Raw genomic sequence first — 23,033 nt, 5'->3', positions numbered from 1 at the left:
CCATTTCATCTAGGTTGTCTAGTTTTTTGGCGTACAGTTCTTCATAGTATTTTCTTACAATATTTTGTATTTCTGTTGTGTCAGTTGTTATTTCTCCACTCTCGTTTCTAATTTTATTTATTTGAGTCCTCTCTCTTTTTTTCTTGGTGAGTCTTGTTAAAGGTTCATCGATCTTGTTTACCTTTTCAAAGAACCAGCTCCTGGTTTCATTGATCCTCTGTATTGTTTCTTTAGCCTCTATGTCACTTATTTCTGCTCTGATCTTTATTATTTCCTTCCTTCTACTAGCTCTGGGCTTTACTTGCTGTTCTTTTTCTAGTTCTTTTAGATGCAGGGTTAAGTTGTTAATTTGAGCTTTTTCTAGCTTCTTGAGGTATGCCTGTAATGCTATATACTTCCCTCTCAGGACTGCTTTTGCTGTGTCCCATAAATTTTGAGTTGATGTATGCTCATTATCGTTTGTTTCTAGGAATTTTTTAATTTCTTCTTTGATCTCAATGTTAACCCATTCATTGTTTAATAACGTGCTATTTAGTTTCCAAGTGTTTGAATGTTTTTCAATTTTTCTATTGTGGTTGATTTCTAGTTTAATGCCATTGTGATCAGAGAAAGTGTTCGATATGATTTCAATCTTCTTAAATTTGTTGAGCCCGCTTTTGTGCCCTAACATGTGGTCTATTCTAGAGAATGTCCCATGAGCGCTTGAAAAGAATGTATATTCTGCTCTTTTAGGGTGAAAGGTTCTGAAGATATCTATTAAATCGAGTTCATCTAATATGTCCTTTAAGTCTGCTGTTTCTTTGTTAATTTTCTTTCTTGAGGACCTATCTAATGATGTTAATGGGGTATTGAAATCTCCTACTATTATAGTATTGCTGTTGATCTCGCCCTTTAAGTCTATCAAAGTCTGCTTTATATATTTAGGTGCTCCTATATTAGGTGCGTAGATATTTATAATGGTTATATCTTCCTTTTGTATTGCTCCCTTTATCATTATGTAGTGACCTTCTTTATCTCTAACTATGGTCTTTGTTCTAAAGTCCATTTTGTCTGATATAAGTATCGCTACCCCAGCTTTTTTTTCATTTCCATTTGCGTGAAATATTTTTTTCCATCCTTTTATCTTCAGTCTGTGTGCATCTTTTGATTTAAGGTGTGTCTCTTGTAGACAGCATATGTATGGGTCCTGTTTTCTTATCCACGCAGTTACCCTATGTCTCTTGATCGGATCATTTAATCCATTAACATTTAAGGTTATTACTGATATGTAACTGTTTATTGCCATTTTTTTTCTTTAAAACTGTTTTTCTCTTTTGCTATATTCTTTTTTTCCTTTGATCTGTTTACAACAGGTCCCTTAGCATTTCTTGCAGCCTTGGTTTGGTTGTAGTGAAATCCTTTAGTTTTTTTTTGTCTGTAAAGCTTTTTATTTCTCCTTCAATTTTAAATGATAGCCTTGCTGGATAAAGTAGTCTTGGTTGTAGGTTCTTGTTCTGCATTACTTTGAATATTTCTTGCCATTCCCTTCTGGCCTCAAGTGTTTCTGTTGAGAAGTCAGAAGTCATCCTTATGGGGGCTCCTTTGTAGGTGATTGTCTTTTTTTCTCTAGCAGCTTTTAATATTTTCTCTTTATCATTAAGCTTTGGTAATTTAATTATGATGTGTCTTGGTGTTGGTTTCTTTGGATTTCTCCTTAATGGAGTTCTCTGTGCTTCCTGAACATGTGAAATATTTTCCTGCCTTAATTGGGGGAAGTTTTCCACTATAATATGTTTGAACAAAGTCTCTATCCCTTGTTCTTTCTCTTCTTCTTCAGGAACCCCTATGATGCGGATGTTATTTCTCTTCATGTTGTCACAGAGCTCTCTTAGAGTTTCCTCAGACTTTTTGAGTCTCTTTTCTTTTTTCTGCTCTGCTTCCGTGCCTTTATTTATTGTGTCCTCTAACTCACTGATTCGATTCTCTGCTTCATCCATCCTGCTTTTAATTCCTTCCATTGTATTCTTTATTTCAGATATTGTATTTGTCATTTCTGTCTGATTCTTTTTTATTATTTCAATGTCCTTTTTTATATTTGTTATCTCTTTATTTAGGTTTTCGTAATGGCCATCTATGGTGGTTCTAATATCTTTGAGCATCCTAACAATCGTTATTTTAAACTCTGCATCTGGTAATTTGGTTATATCTGATTCACTTAGGTCCTTTTCTGGGGATTTCTCTTGGTTTATTTGTGTTGTATTTCTCTGCCTCCGCATTTTCTCTTCACGAGAGTGGCTTTGATCACGTGCTCGGGTGCACAAGGGTTGGTGGCCTTGGCCTTTGCCCCGCCCCCGTGTGTGATGTTATGCTCGGTCCTGAGGGCACTGGTGAGCACCTTTGCTCAGCTGCGGGTCTCCGCCTGTTTCCGATCTTTCGCCCTGCCTTTGCAGGATGATCCCACTCAAGGAACAGCTGCTAGCCTTGGCTCTACCACCAGGAAAGGCTGCGTGCCCAAGCTCAGCTTCGTAGCGGAACTCTGCCTCTTCTGGGCTTTTGGCTCCACCCCCGCGGGAGTAGCCTGCTACCAAGTCAGACCGCAAGCCTGGGTTGCACGGGTGGGGCAGGGATGTGCTCCTCTGCCCTTGCTCCGGGGCTGGTTTCTACCCTTTCTGGGTTTCCCGCCCTTCTCCCGGAGGCTGGATTACAGGCTGCCGGCAGCTGAGCTTAGCTGCTTTTGCACGCCCCCTTCTCCCTAGCCGGGCAAGATTGAGCTCACACCTGAGCCCACTGGTGGCCAGCCGGCTTCCGCCCCTGCCAGCAGGACCGCGCTTTTGTCTCCCGATGCCGCCCGCTCTCCGGTGTGCCCTCAGCCGTGTGGGTGGGGGCGTTGCAGCTCGGACCCTAAGACTCACTACCGTAGACCCGAAAGCTCCCTCCTTCTATGCGACTCTGCTCTGAATGCCGCGGGGGGGCTTGTTTGGCTGCTCTCCTGCTTCCCTTTGCTGGTATTGCTGTTTCCGGGGGAAATATTCACTTCAGCTTTGGGGAGTGACTCGTCCCAGGGGTTAGAGTGGCTATCTCCCAAAAATGTTTCTCCCTATGCCTCCTAGATTGCACTCTCTTCCTGATACTGTGGTTCTCTCCCCTCTCCCTCCGTCTCCAGGAGCCCCGGGTGAGAGTTTGTGAGAGAGATGTTCTGCGTGGTCCCTTTAAGAAGGATCCTGGGTCTGAGAAATCAGACTCTCTCACAAACAATATCCTGACTTGTTTCAAGCTAAATACTGTCCTTATGCTTCTTCTGGGCTCTGGGGCTGCAGGCTGGGGCTTTGTTCCTGGGGCTCAGGGCCCTTTCCCCTCTGCTAAACTCACTTCCCGCCACGCGAGTCTCTCCCTGCTGCCGTTCGCTCCGAGAAGCTGGGCAGCCCTCTCCGCGTTTCCGCTTTTCCTACCAGTCTCTGGGTGGCTTCTTCAGCGTTCCTGGGTTGAAGAGTCTTTTTAGTTTAGTCCAAAGTTGGTTTTTCCAGTTGATAGTTCATAAAATTAGTTTGTAATCCACATTGGTTCTGGGAGGTAGATGCTGGTACGTTCGCCTACTCCAGCGCCATCTTGTCTCTCCTGTTTTATTTTATTATAAACTATTGTTAACCTCTTACTGTGCCTAATTTTTAAGTTAACCTTTATCATAAGTCGACATGTATAGGAAAAAAAGAGTAGTATTTAATAAGGTTTGGTATTATCTGTGGTTCTAGGCATCCACTGGAGATATTAATGGAATATATCCCCCGTGGATATGGGGGGACTACTTTAGTGAAATTCTGCAGAAGGAAATATTCCACGTGCTACATGTTACTAAACTACACATTCTTGGTGCAGTAACCACAGAAGGAGCCCGGATGCATGGCAAGAAGAGGGTCCCCCTTCTCCTGGCCTCTCCCTCTGTATTAGGTCAGATATTTACTTCTACTTCAAATTTCAGAATTTCATCTCATTGAAATGTGTTTCAGTTTTTCAAATTACCAAGCAATTTTTTTTTTTTCTCTAGAGCATTTTTTCCCAACCAATTTACCATGGATTATTATTTTATGGGGGCAGAGGAACTAGAGTCGGGACTTGTTAAAAAGTACATATTCTTAAGTCTTAGTTGAAATTTAGTGCATCAAACTTTGGGGATGGGAGCCCAGAATCAGTATCTTAAACATGCCTTTTAAATTATGCACTAAAAGTTGAGCACTACTGCTATAGAAATATGAAAATACATACATTTTTAGAATAAAAACTCTAAACATAGCTTGATTTAATTTCCTTTTTTTTAAATACACATTTATGGCTTTTGAAAGTAGCAGTTTTCAAAGTTCTTAAGACCTTTTCATGGAGTTCAAAAGTCAAAACTACTTTTTAAAATAATACTGAATGTCATTTGACTTTTTAATGCTCATTCTCTCATGAATAGGCAGTGGAGTTTTCCAAAGGCTAAAGAATGAGTGATAGCACAGCAAAAGGAATGAGAAGCAGATAAGAGGGTCTAGTTTTCTTCTATTAAGCTAGATATTAAAGAGATTCTAAAAAATGTAAAACAATACCACTCCTCTCATTATATATAGTCTGTTTTGAAAAATATAGTATTTACCCTGGCCAGTTGGCTCAGTGGTAGAGCATCGGCCTAGTATGAGGAAGTCCCAGGTTTGATTCCCGGTCAGGGCACACAGGAGAAGTGCCCATCTGCTTCTGCACCCTTCCCCCTCTCCTTCCTCTCCTGTCTCTCTTTTCCCCTCCCGCAGCCAAGGCTCCATTGGAGCTAAGTTGGCCCAGGTGCTGAGGATGGCTCCATGGTCTCCACCTCAAGTGCTAGAATGACTCTAGTTGCATCAGAGCAACGGCCCAGATGGGCAGAGCATCGTTCCCTGGTGGGCATACCGGGTGGATCCCAGCCAGGTACATGCAAGAGTCTGTCTCTCTGTCTCCCTGCTTCTCACTTCAGAAAAAAAAAAGTAATTTTTTTATAGAAAGGATATTTATGTTAACATGTAATAAATCTTTTATTGTTATTTTAAAGTAATCATTACTATGTTTTTTAAATTACTTAGTTTTAATTTCCAATATCAATAAATATAATTCACATATCAATAGGTATAATTCACACAAACAAAAGCTGTTTGGGTTGTTCAACAAATTGTAAGGTTGTAAAATTGTCCTGAGACAAAAAGTTTGAGAACTGTTGTTCTCAAATTTACTTTTTCTCTGTAAAAGAATCCTAGAAGATTACAATAAAAACTCTTTCCTCATCCTGAGTCACTGTGCATTCTGAATCCTTGTGATTTATGACCTACCAAATCCTTGACCAGGTGAACAAACATACCATTGAGGCTTGGTGAAGCCCTTTATCTACAAGAGCAAACAGTGATCATTTCCATGAAGACCAAGTAAAGAACTAGAAAAACAAGCTCTCAGAATTTTGTTCAAATAGCCAAGGTTAGTTAACGCTGAAAAAAGAACAGATGGGACATTATTAAAATAAAGATGTTTTAGGCATGCATAATATTGAGGCAGGATAGTAAGAAGCTAGGAAAATTTCTTGACAAGGGGAACAAGGGAAACTGAGACAAAATAATTAAAGCCAAACAATTTTGGCAGTGTACAGCTGAATAAATCACAAGGTTTTATCTTCCCTAACCAAGGACACTTAAGAGCAAATAGTTTGCACATTACAGGCCAAACTGGAATAGACCGGCCTCAGTCCTGGTCCTTCTTCCATGATGTTCTTTAAAAATAAAATTAATCAGAAAATAACCCTGACCTCTTTTTACACACATTTTGATGAATCAACGTATTGAATGACACACCTAGAAAGCTAGTGAATAGTCTATTAAGACCCTCCCCTAAGTGTCCTCCCCTTTGGTGATTCAACCTCCAGTCCCACAACCTCTGGGGAGTGGAGGGTGGAACTGAGGGTTCAAACCCTCTAGTGTCAGGTTGGTTTCCCTGGCAACAAGTCCCCATCTAGGGGCTTTCCAAAATTCACCTTATTAATGTAGACCTCAGGTGTGGTTGGAAGGGGCTCTTTATGAATAACAAAAGACGGTCTTTTCACTTCTGGAGTTATGTCAGGACCCAGGCCACAAGAACAAAAGATGTTCCCATTTCTTCTATTGCTCCGGAAATGGCAAGTGGTTTTAGGAACTGTATATGGGGGAAGAAGACCAAATTCATGTCTTATTATAAATCACAATATCACAGCCATTATCTAAAAATGTTGATGATAGTATTATTATGATCATGGTTAATGTATACTGAGCTCTTAGTAAGTAAAAAGCACTATCAGTCAATTTTGATTGAGAACTGAAAGGCAAGCAAAAGCTTTGTTTTTTGTTTGTTTGTTTTTTAATTGCAAATTCGGGAGACACATCTAGAGACTTTTTGGTAGAAACCTAACTATATTCCAAAGGAGGAAAAAAGGAGACCGAGTTTATAAAGACAGAAAGGGAGTCTTCCAAAGGAATTACGTAAGTTGCTCTGAAAGAGCTGTATTTGGTGCTGGCAAGCAGACTTACATTATGCTATACATGATTAATTATGTCTTTTGCTAGGTAAAAATTTATTTTTGATAGCAAGCTCAGTGATGCAGAGCCAGGTGCAGGAACAGTGTAAGGATGTAACCATTTGGTTTAGGCCAGTTCAAAAGTTCAGTTTCATAGGGAGAGCAGTGAGTTAGCTCACCTTCCCAGAGGGTTCCCAGCTCCTTTATATACATATATATTGCTCTCTTGACAATACCAACTCCATTCATCTGTTTTTCTTCCATAGCATTTAACATATCTTATCTCATCTTCAAATAACCTCATAAGTTAGAGAATATTAATTCCTATTTTATAGAGAAGGACACTGGTGCTCAGAGGGGTAATGGGGCTTTCCCAAAGTAAGTAGCAGAGTAGTTTAACAGGATCTCCAGGTGGTTAGTATGCACATTAAAGTTTGGGATGCACTGGTGTGCAGAAGTGTCTCATAATTATACACTAGAATAATCTGTTTTTCAAAATACATTGGGGAGGAAAAAGGGGCCATATACTAAGCCTGACAAGCTCAGGGGAGGCCTGCATGGCAGCCTTACAAACTCGAGAGACCAAAAGTAACCACATAAGATGGTCTGAGATAAAAACCTTCCAATTAAAAACGAGTCATGGCAAATGCTTCTGTCCTAGGCTTTGTATCTTCCTTGACCGAAGGTCAATCTTGACCTTAACTGAGAGAGACTGTCTGTTGTATTTTTGCATCTACAATAACATATCTTTAGAATGTCAGGGTGATTTCCTTTTTCCCAGACCCCTCAGGGTACAATCACTGCACCAGAGCAGAGACCACAGCACAAAGGAAATATGTGTCTACTCCTTTTGTTTTCTCCAATCCCAGAGATTTCCTCACTTTGCTTTCTCCAACCTCTCTCTCCTATCACCAGTGGATTTCATATAACCCTCGTATGCCTTCTCCCTTGATTCTAACGTGTAAAATGAGACGTAAAACTGCCATTTCCCAGATCTTTTTTCAATTTGTTGAGATTTTACTTACAAGCAATTGTTAGTATGGTTCATATAAATGGAAAAATTCTCTACAGATTTGGATATTTGTTATGTTGACAGCATAATTTTTACTTCCATGTAAGCTGCTTGTAATTATTGGAAAGGAAAAAACTTTCTTCCATACTCAATGTCTCAATGTTTTTTTTTGTTTGTTTGTTTTTTTGCTGGTCTAATAATCTTATAGACATGAGACAGATTAACAAGAGAAAACAACCAATTTTAATACATACATCTGTATGGAAACTGCGCACTCATGGGAGAGTGAGAGACGCCCACATGCATGAAAGGTTCTGAGACAGGAAGGGAGAACGGGTCTAGAAGACATCCTGAGCTAGGGATGAGGTAAGGTGTGTTGGGGGCTTCAAAGGTCATTGGAGAATGATTTAAAGAGCCAATCTTTAATAAATAGAAGTTTGTGCTGTTCTACAGACAGGTCAAAAGAGGTTATTTTTGATCATCTTTACTGGCAAGGCATCTAATTCAAGTTCTTCCAGGTAGTCAAGGGAGGGGCAGAAGTATCTCTTGAACTCAAAACTATCTGCATACCGAAGAGGCACACTTTGGGGTGACTTGCTCTAAACCCCCACCCAATATAGCATGCTTTGAGCCTCTGTATGAAGTTATGGCAGACACTGCTCATTGCTCTCCCAATAGCTACTATTCTTTATCTTAACTATGGGAACTCCAGTTTTGTTTGAGTGGTACAATGTGCCCAGTTAGAAACACTCAGCTTCTCAGACTGCCTTGCAGCTAGACCACAAAACACAGTTCAGCTTCTGAGCAATGAGAGGGAAGCAGGAATTGCTGGGCGAGGGCTTTAGGAAAAATTCTTCATTCAAGGGGAACTTGGCTTCCATGCCCATTCTTGACTTCTGCTTTTGGGTCCTAACCTTGTAACTTCTTCCAGGAATGTGGACAAGAAGCTGAGGAGTGTAGCTGTCATCTAGTAACAGAAGGACTTAAACTACACAGTGAGAATGGTGGAGGCAAAGGGAAAAGAAGCTGGTGTTCCCAATGGGGCTCTTGAACTGTCATACCGAACTGGGACTGCTTGAGCGCAAACCGCATGCTGCTCGAGAAGTGTCTTTTCTGACTGAGCTATTGTAGTCTTGCTTCTATTACATGCAGCTGAACATAATCCCAAAGCAAGCCACAAACACACATTCACGTAACCGCAGGCCAGCACTGTTTTTCATTCCTTCTGTAGGTGTGTATTTCCCTGATTAACAGAATTTAACCACTTACTGTACTGCTTTTAAAAGTAATTTTTGAAAGGCTCGTTTACAACAATGTTTAATCACAACTATGTGATCATATACCCAGGAATAATGACAAAATCTATGTTATTTATTTTTCTCCTTTGTTTTTCCTTAAGGCCATCAGGTGACTTCTATAAGCAGCCAAAATTAGTACTGATAAGAGTGCTTCACCAAACAGGACTTTGTTTTCAAAAATGAAGTAATTGAGATAGAGCCTTATGATAGAAACACTTGGTAAAATCTCCAACGTCAGGTAATTTTCTCCTTTCTCATACTCCTCAATTTTTATTTAGGCATGTATAGGCATAAGAATAAATCTGCGTATCCAGCATTTTGAATCTAGGTACAAAGTCGATAATAAGCAGGCTGGCCTGAGAGGGCTTCTCTCCTTCCGGGCAGAGTGATTTAGGGTCAGGAATTAAAGGAAGAGGAAGGAATAGAAAGACACCCTTGGAGTTTGGGATAAGATCCCAATGCAGAGGCAGTTTTGTAGAGAGCAGCAGAATTCACTTAAAGGGCACAACAGCCCTGTAGTGTGCTTTGGGGAATGATGGAGAAGAGGCTGTATCCATATTGTGGCACAAAGAGAATTGGACAGAAAACTACTAAAAGAAAGGGAGTTTTCTCCCAGAAACTCTGGGTTTGGGGCTTCCAGAGTAATATGGGATGGGACTATAGTTTTTATTTGGCTGTTTTTTTTAAATTTTAATTTTTTTAACATGTTTAATTATTTTTATTGATTTATTTATTTTAGAGAAGACAGAAAGAGAGTTAGAGAGAGAGAGAGAGAGAGAGAGAGAGAGAAGGGGGAGGAGCAGGAAGCATCAACTCCCATATGTGCCTTGACCAGTCAAGCCCAGGGTTTTGAACGGGCGGGCGACCTCAGCGTTCCAGGTCGACGCTTGATCCACTGCGCCACCACAGGTCAGGCTATTTGGCTGTTAAACAGTTTAACCCTAAGACACTGGAGGATTTTGGAGGGGCTGGGGTTGCATCTGTAAAAGCACATGTGTCTGGCATGTGATAGATATCCACTACAGGCTTGTCAAATTTGAATATGTTCATTTGGTCTATGTCCAAGTTAAGCGAAAGTATAAATATAATACAAAAGCTTATTAAGAATATAAATCAAAACACTAGTCTGTCAAGCCAGATGTTAGAATGAAAGATTCAGAATGAACAAACACGTATGGAGCATCTGCTTTGTGCCATGCACTGCGCTATGTACTTTTACAGGCATTTTCACCTGTGCCTTGCAACAGTCCTTTCCATAGAGATTAACTTGGCTCACCTGGCCAAACTAGACACCCCACTGCTGCTCCTGCTGATTGTGCCTAGCGTGTTCTACCCTTGGAGGAGCCAAAGGAGCTGACCAGCTGGCTCTGAGCTTGAGTTCCATTGTTGAGCTCTCGCCCCCACAAGGCTCCTGGGTAAGAATAATTGTGTTTTTTTTTTTTTATTATCTGTGTAATGTTTTGCAGTACTACTCAAGAGCTATATTTATACCTAAAATATTTAATGCCCTCTGTTAAGTCTGTATCTTTCCACTTGAGAGAGCTGTAGCATATTCATTCCACTTGTTTTGACATCGCATTTAAGGGAATAGATGGAAGGAAGTCATGCAACAGAGAAACTGAGGTAAAGAGGGATTAGGTGTTGTAGTTTTCTTTTACCCTTAAAAGTTTTTTTTTATTGATTACATTGATTTAAGAAAGAGAGAGGAAGAGAGAGAGAGAAAAAAAGGGAAGAAGAGAGAGAAGCATCAACTCATTGTTCCACTTAGTGGTTCCATTTAGTTGCGTACTCATTGGTTGCTTCTAATATGTCCCCTGACAGGGGTCAAAACCTGTGACCTCAGCATGCCGGGATGATGCTCTGTCCACCGGACAACCTGGCCAGGGCCCAAGTGCTGTTGTTTTTCTTTCAATTACAGTTGGCCTATATTAGTTTCAAGTGTATAATATAGTGATTAGACATGATATAACTTTTAAAGTGATCACTCCAATAATTCTAGTATCCCTCTGAGACCATAGTAAGTATTATACCATTATGGAAATGGAGCAAACCATAGGAAAGCTTCGATTAACCCCTTATGGGGCAAAGCAAGGAGAGGATTGGCTAGGACTCCAATAAAAAACTTTGTAAATCCAAAGACTCACAGTAGAACTGTCATAAAATGTTGAATAAAAGTTTCAGGGTGATATTTATTAATAGTTCCATTTGGTTTTGTAAAAACCATTGCTTCAAAACTACTGATCATTAAAAAATCTCAAATAAAATTTTGATGTTCTTCAGTGGTAGGATAAGTGACTTTTTCCTGCTTCGGTGTAATTCTGTAATTTCCAAATGAGCAACAATGACGCAAGGGTAGGGATTTAAATTCAGACTGATTGGCTCCACTATTTAACACCTAAGTGGCCTTGGGTGAGTACTAATTTCACTCTACTTCTGTTTCCTTCTATAAAATGGGGAGAATAATATTAATAATATCTGCCTTCTTGAAGCTCTTGTGAGGATTAAATTAGACCATTCAAAAAAAGAGCTTACAGTGCTTGACACACAGTAACTATCCCCAAAGTTTAGCTATTATTACTGTTACTACTATACTTTATTAATTCTAAGGCACACTTTTTTTAAACTTCTTTCTAATGGTGATATATCTTACATTAGATGGTAGACATGCCTTAATGGTGAGCCCTTTTTTCTATCTTGGTAGTACATGAGACAGAAATGCTTGTTAAGCCAACAGTATTACTTTGTGTTGGGTGAACAGTTATCTCCCACTCATATTTACTGTGGAGGATGTGAAGTGATAGCTTTTAGGCCTGATGCTTCTGGCCTCTTTCTACCTCTCTATTATCCTCCCATTCAGAGAAGTGCCTTACCAACTGAAGAGCATGGCAGGTGCTGGGCTGCAGAGACTCACACCTTCCTTGCTTGATCCTCATGGGACTTCAGTATGGAGGCAATGAGTTAAAAGCAGGGAAATATTGGGTATTAGGGCATTTGCAGCCAACCTGGAGAAACAAATGAGTAGAATTAATTTGGGTACCAAATGGCAGTCTCAAATGGAGCTTTAGGTGGGGCCAGGTCACCTAGATTTTTAACTGTGGATGTTTGATGCAGTCAGTCTAAACAGCTGTACAATGACCTTTTCGCTGCTGCAGCCTAGGCCAGAGTTTCCTTCCGGTCATGTGGTACTGAGTTTGCTGGTTACTGCTATTTATAAGGCTCTCTGTTCATAGTCCAGTGGCTGTCTTTTATGGAGGAGGACCCAGAAAATGTATGGGGTCCATAGTTGGTCTCAGTAGAGAGCCATGAGGGGGCTGGTGAGCAAGCAGACATAGGCCTTGCTGTCTTTAGAAAGGTACTGTCGCCAACAAAGTGGTGGCTTTCTTGTGCAGGCTGCAGCTTGTCCTTAGACTACGCAGGCAAGCAGGCTGCAGCTTGTCCTTAGACTACGCAAGCAAGCAGGCTCTGGCCTCCTGGGCTTCTTGCAATACCAGCAGGCCTCAGAAGGATTAATAGCTGGAGAAGCTGAGGTGGTTACCCAGTTTTAGGGAAAAGAGATATTTTTGAGACATACTTTTAAAGCAGCGTTCTTTTACTGCCTTTATAGTGCAATACAGCTGAGGTATGTGTGTGTGTATGTGTTACAGAGTGTTTCAATTATGAACGCCAGACCTTGGTGGGGCACACTAGCTGACTTGCTCCCAGGATGAAGGAGTAAACTGCGAATGCTTTAACCTTGGATTCACAGGGCTTGTGCAGAGTCAAGAATCACTCCACCATGTAATCTTAATGTGACTCAGATTAGAAGGCAGGGTTCTGCCTGACCTGTGGTGGCACAGTGGATAAAGCATCAACTTGGAATGCTAAAGTTGTTGGTTCAAAACCCTGGGTTTGTCTGGTCAAGGCACATATGGGAGTTGATGCTTCCTGCTCCTCCTCCCCCTTCTCTCTCTCTCTCTCTCTCTCTCTCTCTGCTCTCATCTATCTCTAAAAATGAGTAAATAAAATCTAAAAAAAAAAAAAAGTTGGAAGGCAGGGTTTTTAGGACTAGTGAACTAGCAGCAAGAGGTAGTAAAAACAGCCTCTCTGGGCAAAGACAGAAAAGGCCTCTCACATAAGAATGGGAATGCTGTGTAACTAACTGGGGCCTACATCCAATTCAATATTGGGGTGCTAGTGAGGGAAAATAAAATGTGTGCTCCTATGGAAAACTGGGTAACTATGTCACATCTAGATTAGCACACACCCTCTTCATTATCCAATTCTGCTTCTATCGGAGCTATTTTACAACTCTGTAGGATGACAATAACTGATAGCAATGCAAAATAATTCTTGTTTATAGACATGGAAATAATTCCTTCCCTGGAGGGACAACTCCTATACCACTATACTGGCAAAGGCCAATTTTGTATTTATTTGCACAATCATTTCAGCATTCCTTACTCCATAAAAATATGTGGTACTTTCTTCTTTGAACCAGGTACCTGGTTCTTTCATTTAATCAATTAGTTAAATAAAATCTGTAACATGTGTTTTTTTATATATATGTGTGAGTCATGATTCCCCCCCCTTTTTTTTAGTGAGAGAGAGAGAGAGAGACAGACAGACAGACAGACAGACAGGAAGAGGGAGAGTTGAGAAGCATCAATTCGTCGTTGGGGCACTTTAGTTGTTCATTGATTGCTTCTCACACATGCTTTGATGGGGGGGGGGGCTCCAGCTCAACCAGTGACCTCTTGCTCAAGCCAGTGACCTTGGGCTCAAGCCAGCAACCATGGGGTCATGTTTATGATCCCACGCTCAATCTGGTGACCTCAAGGTTTCGAACCTGAGTCCTCAGTATTCCAGGTCGACACTCTATCCACTGAACTACCACCTGGTCAGGCTGATTTTACGACTTTTGAAAATATTTTTTAACACTGGAAACATGGAATTCAAAAAGGAAATGGAAATTTAGAAGGTTTTTAATATATTAGACGGGAAAAAAAGCTGTCTATATATTAGACACCTCAAGACTGAGATAGCACCAGATCAAATCTCTAGACTGTGTTCAAGCAGCGATATCTTTTTATAGTTTTTGCAAATGCATTAGATTTTAATCTTTAATAGCTAACATTATTGTTTTAGGAATTTTTTTCCTGAAGAAGAAATAGAATGCTAATTACATAAAAATATACATATAAAAAAGTAGTCCTCCATTTTCCTGGGAAGAATACAATAACTTCTAAAATATTTAAGGGTTTCATTTTAATTATAATTAAAGTCTTGGTCATCTCATTAATTAGCTCTGTAACTTATATCTGAACGTTATTAGACAACCGTTACAACTTATAAATGTAAGGTGGCATTATTGAATAAACAGATTCTTCCATGAGGAATGTGTCCCTTCTCCCACCTGCTGATGAAGAAGCAGCATGGTTAGTGCAGTTTTATGAGTAAATAAGCCATTGCTCCAAATGCTAATTCTCCTCTCCACCTTGTATGTATTTGTGAGTTGGTTAAAAGACTCAGGCAGCCTTTTTAATGATCAAGAGCAAGGAGAGCTAAGCTTGGGCTTTTGGTGCAGATGACCACGTCTGTCTGCATCAGGTGGTCTGACCTATCCTTGGTAAGTATCTCTTCCAACTGCTTTCTCAAAGGTCACTGTGACATTTGTGGCATCTTTTGCACTTGTTTCAAAGTACAGGCAGTCCCCAGATTACAAATGAGATTGGTTTTGTAGATTTTTTTCTTAAGTTGCATTTGTATGCAAGTTGTAACAGGTATATTTACCCATTAGATGCAACTTAGACAGATGTTGGTCTCAACATAGTATTTATTTTTACCTTTCTGTAAAAATACTTAAACATTTTCAAATCTAGAGAACCTATCTCGTTTGTAACCTGGGGACGGCTGGTAAAGGTAGTTGCCATTGTCCCTGCACCAGGCTTGGGCTTTCTCTGCAGACACTTGCTGATCACTTATGTCAATCTTGTTACCCAAAATCACAAAAGGAAAGCTTTCAGGCTCTTTCACATCTGCATAATATAATAATTCTTTCTTCCAGTTACTAAAGTTCTGGAAGTTTTGAGAATCACTGACACTAAAAGTGAGCAGACAACAGTCAGAATCTCTGTGACATCATGTCCCCAGGCTTCTGAATTACTCTTGACCAGCTGCATCCCAAATCTGCATGGTAACAAAATATCCATCTAACTCCAAACCTTTATTTATTTACTTATTTATTTTATTTTTTTTTGTATTTTTCTGAAGTTGGAAACGGGGAGGCAGTCAGATAGACTTCCGCATGCACCCCACCGGGATCCTCCTAGCATGCCCACCAGGGGGCGATGCTCTGCCCATCTGGGGCGCTGCTCTGTTGCAACCAAAGCCATTCTAGCGCCTGAGGCAGAGGCCATAGAGCCATCCTCAGCACCCGGGCCAACTTTGCTCCAATGGAGCCTTGGCTGTGGGAGGGGAAGAGAGAGAGAGGAAGGAGAAGGGGAGGTGTGGAGAAGCAGATGGGTGCTTCTCCTGTGTTCCCTGGCCGGGAATCAAACCCGGGACTCCTGCATGCCAGGCTGACACTCTACCACTGAGCCAACCGGCCAGGGCCAAACCTTTATTTAAAAATTCCATACCTATTGTATAGAAGAGCTGGGTATCAAACTATTTAGTCACATGTCTGTTCACTAGAGAACTCTTCCCAACTACACCATCTCCAAGGAGGATTACTGTAAAAAATGATGATTTTCCTAGCATTATTAATCTCAAGATCTTTGACTTTGGAACATTTAATTATTCAGTTCAAGCATCATCATTATTTCTCGGGCTCTTAGGGAGATTTACCCAGACACAGGGAGAAAGAGGTTCACCATTATGCCACTCTCACTATAGGAGTGCAGGAAGTTCCTCTCAGCCATACAGAGGATGTCTTGAAGTTCCCAGCTGACCTGTCCAGGTGCAATGAGGAAAGTGAGACAGTTGGGGACCTGGCTGACTGAACAAGGTGGTAGCACTGCCTGGGTCCAAACTCCCACCCAATGCCCAGGGAACAACAGCAAACAACAATATCTTAAATGCCCTTTCCTGAGAAGAGACAGTATGCATGGGTGGATTCCTCTCCTAATCTAGAAAATTCATAGTTCCAAAAAAATATCTTTCCAAGAGCTATTTTTCAGTTGATTCAAAGTTCACAGGTCATAGCTCCTGAACCACTGGCATACACTCTGGCATACTGATACAGCTCAAACCAAGCAGGTACCCTCCTTTTCTCAGTGCCACTGAGTCTCTGCAGTGGTCTTTGCCAAGTCTTTTTGATTTAGACTAAGTACCAAATTCTAGGGATATAATTTTGTTCTGGGCTAACTGCCCTAGGGACTGAGTTGAGTAATTTTCTAAATTTTGTAGCTGTGAAGCCAGTGCTATGATAATCTTGTATGTCCTACTAATAATTAACTATGAACATTTTCAAGGGTGTTTTGTGAAAGAGTTACCATTAAGTAATACCACTATAAACTATGTAATTTATGGTATGAGACTACCTAAGCTACAGCTGCTGAAAGAATCACAACTTTACCCAAGATGGAGAATCTCTAAATGAAAACTGAACAAGATAAAAAATGGGGGGCCCTGGCCAGTGGCTCAGTGGATAGAGCATCAGCCTGGCATATGGATGTCCCAGGTTTGATTCCCAGTCAGGGCACACAGGAGAAGCGACCATCTTCTTCTCCCCATCCCTCTCCCCCTTCTCTCCCTCTTTCCTTCGGGCAGCCAGTGGCTCCATTGGTTAGAACATAGCCCTGGGCACTGAGGATAGTTTGTAACTTGAGCATCAGCCCCAGATGGGGTTGCCTAGTGGATCCCAAGCAGGGTGCATGTGAGAGTCTGCCTCACTATTTCCCCTCCTCACACCTAAAAAAAGAAAGAAGGAAAGAAGGAAAGAAGGAAAGAAGGAAAGAAAGGAAGGAAGGAAGGAAGGAAGGAAGGAAGGAAGGAAGGAAGGAAGGAAGGAAGGAAGAAAAGGGAGGGAGGGAGGGAAGAAGGAAGGAAGGAAGGAAAGAAAGGAAGGGGGGAAGGGTATCCCTGGCCAGTGGTGCAGTGGATAGAGAGTCATCCCTAAGCACTGAGGTTGTGTGCTCACTTCCAAGGTTGCCAGTTCCATCTTGGAGTCACTGGTTCAATCTGGAGTCACTGATCCTGGGGATCACTGGTTTAAGCCCTGATCAGGGCACATATGAGAAGCAATCAGTGACATGACTAAGTAGAACAACAAGTTGATACTTCTCTCTCTTTCTATCTTCCTCTCTCTCCCTTCCTCTCTCTCAAAGAAAAAAAAATGGGAAGGATAAATTTTGAACATCAATGGCTTTGCACTTTAATACTGAAAGGTAAGGGAAATTGATTCTGAACTTTTCACTTCTTTGAGCCAAATGGCTTTAGATTCATTTTGTAAGCAGCTTTTAGTTTACGGACCTCAGCAGCTCTTTGAGAACTGTTAATGGAAGAGAGTTTATATTCATATTTCTATGTTAAACATTCTCTGTTGGACTATCTTAATGTTGTCATTTGCTGTCATTGTTAACTCCTAACAAACTATATTGGACCATGAGGCTGCTCAGGATTTGTGACAGGAAACAAAATAGTCAATTTTTAAAGTGTATAGAAAGTAGCCTTGGCCTTAATTTACCTAATGTATTGTTCTGGTCCATTTATGAACCTTATAGAGGCAAAATAAAAACTACTCACCAGTGGTTCCAGGATGCTATTCAATGAGGAAGACAGTGGTATTAGGAAGCATTCATGATGGGGGATCACAAGATTGCTGATACTTTCCCCCAAGGGAGTGGCTGCACCCCAGGATTAATGATTAGTTTATAGAACACAAAACTAAAGAATATGTCTGGGAAATTCTCCTGATGTTTTGTTCTATGTGAAGGACATTCATTAACACTTTTTCCACTCCCTGACTTATCAGACCCATGAGTTTAGAAGGAACAAATGGGCACGGAAAGCACAGACTCTTTCTTTTCCCTTCCTTCTGAGAATAAGCTGTTCAAAAAATAACATGGCCTTCCTCCTCCACAGGGGATGACCCTGTCCAGTGATGTTGGGGGAGAGAGACTGTCTACTTCTGGTTCTAATATTAGGAAGCTTGCTTGTCCACAGATACAAACCCCTTTCTCCAGCATTAAGTTTTATCAGTAATAAAGGTGATAGTTGGATTTCGTATCACATGTCTTTATAAATCTTACTTTAAAACTCAAGGAGGAGAGTATCATTTCTGAATTGTCGTCAAATCCCAAAAGTGTGCATTATTATTTTTAATGGTAAATGTATTTTATTTTGTTTAGATTTGCTGATTTTTATTTTTAATTTATTAAAATTAAATTTATTGGAAAAAAAATTAAATTTATTGGGGTGACATTGGTTCACAAAACTATACAGGTTTCAAGTGTACAACTCAATAAAACATCATCTGCACACTGGATTGTGTGCCCACCACATGTATTTTATTTTAAATTATCTCTTAATTATTCAGAATAATCAGTCACATTCTAAATAAGTCTCATATCTAAAATTAATCCCAGAACGAGCATGTGTTCATATATACATACACATATACCCCATACACTCGTTTCCATTATTTGAATGAGAGCTAATATACCTAAGGAGATACAGGTATTTCTAATTCATTCAAGAAAGATCACAGCTGTGTAGAAAAATAAACCTATCTAACATCCTAGGATAATGATTTAAGCAAAATTTATCTACATTATAACAATATTGTTAGAGTCTCAGTCTCCAAAGACATTATCCACCAAATAATTTTTCTTATAGTGAGGTGCAAAAAATAAAACATGTAGATACAATCATGCAAATGAGTGTATAAAGAAATTCAGTTATAGAACTCTATAACCAGTTTTTCAGGCCCCATTATCTCTATAATTTTTGTTTCTTTCAGCTGTTTGCTCTACTTTTATCATCCTACATTTCCCCACATTACTTGAAGAATAAATACACTTTCTGCACACATGTAGACATGTTTCTTGCCAAATTTGGGAAAAATTTTCAGCCATTATTTCTTCAAATGCTGCTTTTTTGGGGGGTTATTTTATTTTGTTTTCATCCTCTCTCTCCCTGGACCTTCCAGGACTCCCTGTTAAAAATGTTAGAAATTTTGTTATGGTCCCATTGGTCCCTGAGACTCTGTCCGTGTTTTTTGTTTTCCAGTCTATTTTCTCTATGTAGATCACATATAATTCTGTTGTTCTAGCTTCAAGTTCACTGATTCTTTCCTCTTCCTTCTTCATTGTGCTTCAGATGTGCTTCATTGTGCCCATCTACTGTGGTTTTATTTTGGTTACTGTATATTTCAATTCTAAAATTTCCTTTGAGTTATTTTTCATATCTTCTTCTTTTTTCCCCTCCATCTGTTTCAAGTATGTAAATCTCATCAAATCAATTTTATGAGAGCTGTTTTAAAATTCTTGTCTGATAATTCTCACATTTGGCATCTCGTATTGTCATCTGTTTATTGCCTTTTCTCATTTAGTTGTGATTTCTTCTGGTTTTTGTTAGGAAGAGTAATTTTTTTTATTGTATCTGGACATTTTCAGTACCATGTTATAATACTCTGGATCTTATTTAAATCGTCTGTTTTGACAGGCCTCCCCTTAAAATCATACCAGCAGGGGAAGATGAATGCTTCCCTTATACTGACAGGTGGGGTTAGAGGTCTAGGTTCCCAATCCAGTCTTTTTTGATCTTCCCAGGAGGGGCACCTTATTACAGCCCCATGAGGGTAGAAGTCTAGGCTCCCCACCCAGTCTTTGCTGACAGGAGTGCAAGTGGGGCTATAGTTTTTTCTATTGTGTGTGCCTGAAGTTGAGGGAAGTTATTGTCAACAATTTTCTATCTTGCTAGGTTGACCATTTCTTGTTTCATTTTTCTAGAGAAAAAAGGCTTTTCTTAGGGCTTTTTTCTGTCTTTGCCTATTGATATTTCTGGTTTTTATGCTCTTACAGCACCCAGTCCAGAATATACAAAGCAAAAGAAATGCTAGAGAAGTCACTACCATGTTGTTTCTAAGGTTTCCAGGTCCCTAGCTGGTCTGTCTTCTCTCAACCTTTCATGGTGTTTTTATGTTTGTTTTATATATAATATACAGGGATTTGGCTATACCTAAAGGAAGGAATAGGGAGAAATGTGTCTATTCTATCTTCTAGTCATATTTTAACCAGTGGAGGGATTCAATCGATTCACACTGGTTTGACAGAACCAATACCTAACTTTTTGTTGAGTTTGGCAAACTGGTTGTTAAAATTACTCTTGTAATCAGGGTTCTCTCTCAGGTGAGTGCCTGGGCAGCTGCCCAATGTGGATATCATAAATTTACATTCCATAATCTTTTTTAACATTCATCTGCGCAACAGTATATTCTAAGCACCCATAGTAATGTTCATTCTATCCATGGGTGAAAAAAATTACAAGTGAGAACACCAGTCAAGAAGCAATATGGAAATATCTTTTTTATTTTAACAGAGACAGAGAGAGAATCAGAGAGAGAGGGACAGATAAAGACAGACAGATAGGAAGGGAGAGAGATGAGAAGCATCAGTTCTTCATTGTGAAACCTTAGTTGTTCAATGATTGCTTTCTCATATGTGCCTTGACTGGGGAACTACAGCAAAGTGAGTGATCCCTTGCTCCAGTGACCTTGGACTTCAATCCAGCAACGTTTGGGCTCATACCAGCGACTATGGGGTCATGTCTATGATTCCACGTTCAAGCCAGTGACCCTACACTTAAGCTGGTGAGCCTGTCCTCAAACTGAGTGAGCCCACGCTCAAGCCAGGTACCTCAAGGTTTCAAACCTTGGTCCTCCGCTCCATTGGAATTCCACTCCAATGCCCTATCTACTGTGCCACTGCCTGGTCAGGCTGGAAATATCTTAAATAATAGTTTTATTGTTTTGTCAGGCATTATTTAATATTTTTTCATTAATATTTTATAACTTTCTTATAACATAATATAGTTTTGTGTACCTCTCTTATTGTTCTTATTTAAGTATTAAATACATGAAATAATAACCTACCTTTTGATATATCTTTTTTTTAAACTTAAAATGGTCATTAGGGAAGAGTAGCTGTTGTTAAATTATTTGAATCCCACCACTGACTTTAACCCTTTAAAAACACCCTCAGTGTCCAAATATTTTGAAAAACTGAGCTCCAGAAAGTTCTATATCCAAGGTGAATATGTGGATTTTTGTGTTAGTTGGTTCACATATATTTGAGTTGTCATGTTTATAATGACTGACTTACCTTACTCTAATTTGCTTTTATAAATTACAGTTTGCCAGATTACTTTTAGCCTAGTTTCTTTCTTTTCCAAAAATGTATGTAACTCTTCAGGCAAAATTCCTGGTCTTTAACCTCCTCAGTAAATACTAACTTATCCCCTAATAGTGAAATAATTTTAGAAAAGTTTGTTTTGGGTTTAGAAGTGCAACTGCTCCATCTAATCTCAAATCTCATTTCAAATATGGGCTTGATTTATAAAGTTTACCAGTGAGGTGTGGCTGCTGAGTAAATTTTAGGGTATTACAAGTTCCTTTTCCAGAGATCATAAATCTTGCTATCAATGGTATGGGTTCTGAAATAAGGCAGCTCCAGGTTGAACACCTAGAGTATGTGCGTGAGTGACGTCCACAGACTGATAGCTTTGGCAAAGGAGATTGGAGAAGACCCCAGGTGAAGAGGGTGCTAGCAGATAACAAGGAAAGGGAGAAAAAGTCGTGCTAGAAAGGGTCACAGAGCAGAGTGATGTGGTCAAAACCCCAAAAGCTAGAGAAAGGAGGCAACCAAAAGTGGCATATTTCTGAACTTTAGTCAATGTGACTGACTTTGTCTAGCAGGATAGAAAAAGCCAGATATTTGTCCTTTATTATGATATTCTGATGAACTATGGCTGCAAACTCTGACATCTACAGGGACCAGGGTGATGACATAGTTATAAAAAATATTTATTTGGCTCTCAACCAGATTAAGTTTTGATTGAAGTTACTAGGCATATATATGTGTTTACTTTCTCACTCCTTCCGGTAGGTGGTCCAAAACAAAACATATCTGCAAGCCAGATTCAGACTATGGCCAACCAGTTTTTCATAGATCCTGAGACTCTGTTTTTCTCGTTGGAAACAGTGTGGTTCTTTGGCTAGACTGGCCCTTTGAGATTTGACACCAGATTTTCTGTATTCACCATCCTGAGATTGTGGAGATCATGATTAGAGGCCATAATTTGTCTGACCTGTGGTGGCACAGTGGATAAAGACTTGACCTGGAAATGCTGAGATGGCCAGTATGAAACCCTGGGCTTGCCTGGTCAATGCAACTAGGAGTTGATGCTTCCCACTCCTCCCCCCTACTCATCCCTCTCTCTCTCTCTCTCTCTCTCTCACCTCTAATATCAATAAATAAAATCTTTAAAAAATGCCAACATTTGGCCCTGGCCGGTTGGCTCAGCGGTAGAGCGTCGGCCTGGCATGTGGGGGACCCGGGTTCGATTCTGGGCCAGGGCACATAGGAGAAGCGCCCATTTGCTTCTCTACCCCCCCCTCCTCTCTCTCTCTTCCCCTCCCGCAGCCAGGGCTCCATTGGAGCAAAGATGGCCCGGGCGCTGGGGATGGCTCCTTGGCCTCTGCCCCAGGCGCTAGAGTGGCTCTGGTCACGGCAGAGTGACGCCCTGGAGAGGCAGAGCATCGCCCCCCTGGTGGGCAGAGCCTCGCCCCTGGTGGGCGTGTGCCGGGTGGATCCTGGTCGGGCACATGCGGGAGTCTGTGACTGTCTCTCCCCGTTTCCAGCTTCAGTAAAAAAAAGAAAAAAAAATGCCAACATTTATGGCCTTGGTTGTGCTCCTCTGCTCAGAATCCTCTGCAGGGGTTGAACATTCGATAGGGGTGGTGAAAAGGTATATTGGCATATCTTCTCCAATGAACTGGAACTGGCAGTACATTGTTATAATCTACTTAAATGCTTGCTTGGGGTATTTCTGTCTGGTTCCCTGCCACTCTACCGAACAAGCAGACTGGGAGTCAGACAGGCTTCTGTGTTTCTGTGTGGGTGGTCCAGCCAGCCTCTTAGCTGCTCGGGGCAGCCTCCCTGCAGGGCCCTGCAGTGATAGCTCCAGGGAGGCAGGAACACAGGGATCCTTTGTTCTCTTTGACCTGAGA

At 40.6% G+C, this 23,033-nt stretch overlaps 1 long non-coding RNA gene and 1 pseudogene across 3 annotated transcripts in view; both read right to left on the bottom strand.

The window, feature by feature from the left end:
• LOC136336386 (uncharacterized) overlaps positions 1–17,651 on the bottom strand; it is a 36,483-nt gene extending 18,832 nt beyond the window's left edge. For all 3 annotated transcript variants that reach the window (XR_010731439.1, XR_010731440.1, XR_010731441.1), the window contains exons 1-2: positions 17,549–17,651; positions 11,695–11,826 (exon numbers count right to left, since the gene is read on the bottom strand). This is a non-coding gene — a long non-coding RNA (uncharacterized lncRNA). The remainder of the gene's footprint in view (positions 1–11,694; positions 11,827–17,548) is intronic.
• Positions 14,349–15,562, bottom strand: LOC136334049 (ras-related protein Rab-9A-like; annotated as a pseudogene).
• Positions 17,652–23,033: the final 5,382 nt, after the last annotated feature.

The sequence above is a fragment of the Saccopteryx bilineata genome, chromosome 4 (genome assembly GCF_036850765.1).
Source record: "Saccopteryx bilineata isolate mSacBil1 chromosome 4, mSacBil1_pri_phased_curated, whole genome shotgun sequence".
NCBI lineage: Eukaryota > Metazoa > Chordata > Mammalia > Chiroptera > Emballonuridae > Saccopteryx > Saccopteryx bilineata.
This window is presented reverse-complemented; position numbering and strand designations above follow the sequence as displayed.